A 2,164-nucleotide genomic window follows, 5' to 3' on the forward strand; every position below is an offset into this window, starting at 1 on the left:
CCGCTGAGGGGCTCCACGCCCACCTTCTCCCTCTGCATGCCAGGGTAGAGTTGCGGCCCCCAAAATTCACATGTTGAAGTCCAGGACCTCAGAATGGGACCTTATTGGGAAATAGGATCACTGCCGACTATACTTAGTTACGATGAGGCCGTGTTGGTGTGGTGGGCCCTATCCTCGATGACAGCTGCCCCACAGTAGAAAGGGCAGAGCCAGACACCAACATGCACACAGGGAGGGACCGAGTGGACATGAGGGCCGAGGTTGGGCGAGGCGGCTGCAGGCCAACAGATGCCAAGGATGGCCTCAGCCTGCGGAAGAGGGGGCGGCCCAGGACAGTCCCGGCTCACGGCATCAGGGAGCCACGCCGATGGGCTCTGGCCTCGGGAACTGCAAGGTGGTTTCTGTTGTATGAAGCTCCCCGTCTGGGGACCTTGTTCCTGCAGCTGGGGAAACTCACACCGCACATCCTGGCCGGGGTTTGAGGCCTTGCTGCTCTCTCGCTGCCCCCGGCCACCCCGGGGGCCTGAGCCGCCTGTGCACTCTCACGGAGCCCAGCTCACGACACCCATGTAATGTGTGACACTTGTCCAAGAACCGCAGGAATGTCCTTGATTAAAGTGTGGGCAGGGAAGCGTGCCCTAGTTCCCACAGATGCCGCCAGAGTCCCTCACCTGCTCCCCCTTGGTGCTGTCCTTGGCCCCTTCCTGCCTGCCCCACCAAGCAGCCGCACTGGCCAGGGGGCCCGGGCTTGGTCCCGTCCTTGGGGACTTGCAGGCAGGCGCCTCGCTTTTCCTGGCCTCTCTGCCCTCTGCCCTCCCCTGTAGCATCCCCCGGCCCCAAGGGTGGTGGCCCCAGGGCCGGAGGGGATTCCTGCTGGGCTCCTGAGCTCTGGAAATGCGGCCGCTGCTCTGCAAACGTGCCTTCTCTGGGCCCTTCCACCCTTTAAGTCCATCTCCCTCCCTGGCCTCCACGATAGGTCCAGGTGAGCAGAGTCCCCTGTGGCCCCCACAGTCCCCTTGCATCACCAGGCACCATCTGTCCCAGCCTCATTTCTGGAGCTGCTGACATCTGAGCCGGCCACACTGCCTCAGAGGGCCTAGTCTCCGTGGCACGGCCCCATCCTGCAGCTGAGGGCCTTCCCCGACGGCTGTGCCCTCCACCAGCCAGGACCCAGGAGGAGCCCCTGAGGCAGGGTGTACGTCCCTGGAGGCTGCGGTTGGGGAGGTCGTTGGATGAGCTGCCCTGTACGGTGGCTGTGTGTGGGAAACAGCAGGAGGCTGGGAGAGCAGTGAACAGAGCCGGGCCTGCTCCGGGGATCCCAGCCTAGGGCAGCGGGGTAGCATAAAGGAACAGAACCAAGTTTGTTAGGAGGGGTGAGTGCCGCAAAGGGCTGGTCAGGCAGGGAAAGGTGTTCTGGAGGAAAGGGGTTTCTTTGTGTAGCAGGTGGAATGGCGGCTCCCAATACGTGATGTCCAACCAGAATCTCAGAATCGGACCAAGGGTCTTTGTGGCTGTCATGGAGAGGCTCTCTGGAGATGAGGTCATCCCGGATCATCCCGGGGTCCCTAAGCCCAACAACCCTCGTCCTTATAAGGGATGGAAGAAACTCACATGAGACAGAGGCAGAGGCCAGAGTGATGCGGCCACAAGCCGAGAAGCATGGGAACCAGGAGGAGCTGGAAAGGTGGGGGGGCTCTGCTCAGAGCCTCTGGGGGCAGCAGGGCCCTGTGGACACCTTGGTTTCAGCTCCCAGCTCTGGGAGCTGCACGAGGACGCTTGTGCTGTTGTGAGCCTGCCACCTTGGGGTCCTCCGTGTTGCAGCTCAGGACCCCGATGCTCTTTGTTCAGTGGTTCTGGGGTCTCCAAGGTGCTGGGAAGCATAGGTGTGGGGGGACCTCAAGACAGGTGGGGCTTTCCCAAAGAAGCAGAGGAGGCACCTGCAGAGGGGCCCAGAGAGCACACCCGGGTGCAGCAGATGGCATAGAGGACGCCTGGGCAGAGGATGCAGAGGCAAAGGCCCTGGGGTGTGCAGGGTGTTTACAGATGTGCGTGGAGTCGGGGAGAGGAGGGCCGGCCACAGGGGCCGCCTGGGCAGGGCTCCTGCCTGCAGACCAGACCCAGAGCCGGCCAGTCCACTCTGGGAGAGTCAGGGTCGGGAAGTAGC

General features: G+C 62.8%; 1 pseudogene; it reads right to left on the reverse strand.

Annotated features, from left to right (window-relative positions):
- Window positions 1-556: 556 nt before the first annotated feature.
- LOC111542541 lies at window positions 557-1,343 on the reverse strand (annotated as a pseudogene).
- Between the last annotated feature and the right edge of the window lie 821 nt (window positions 1,344-2,164).

Source organism: Piliocolobus tephrosceles, chromosome 16, assembly GCF_002776525.5.
Source record: "Piliocolobus tephrosceles isolate RC106 chromosome 16, ASM277652v3, whole genome shotgun sequence".
NCBI classification, from domain to species: Eukaryota; Metazoa; Chordata; class Mammalia; order Primates; family Cercopithecidae; genus Piliocolobus; species Piliocolobus tephrosceles.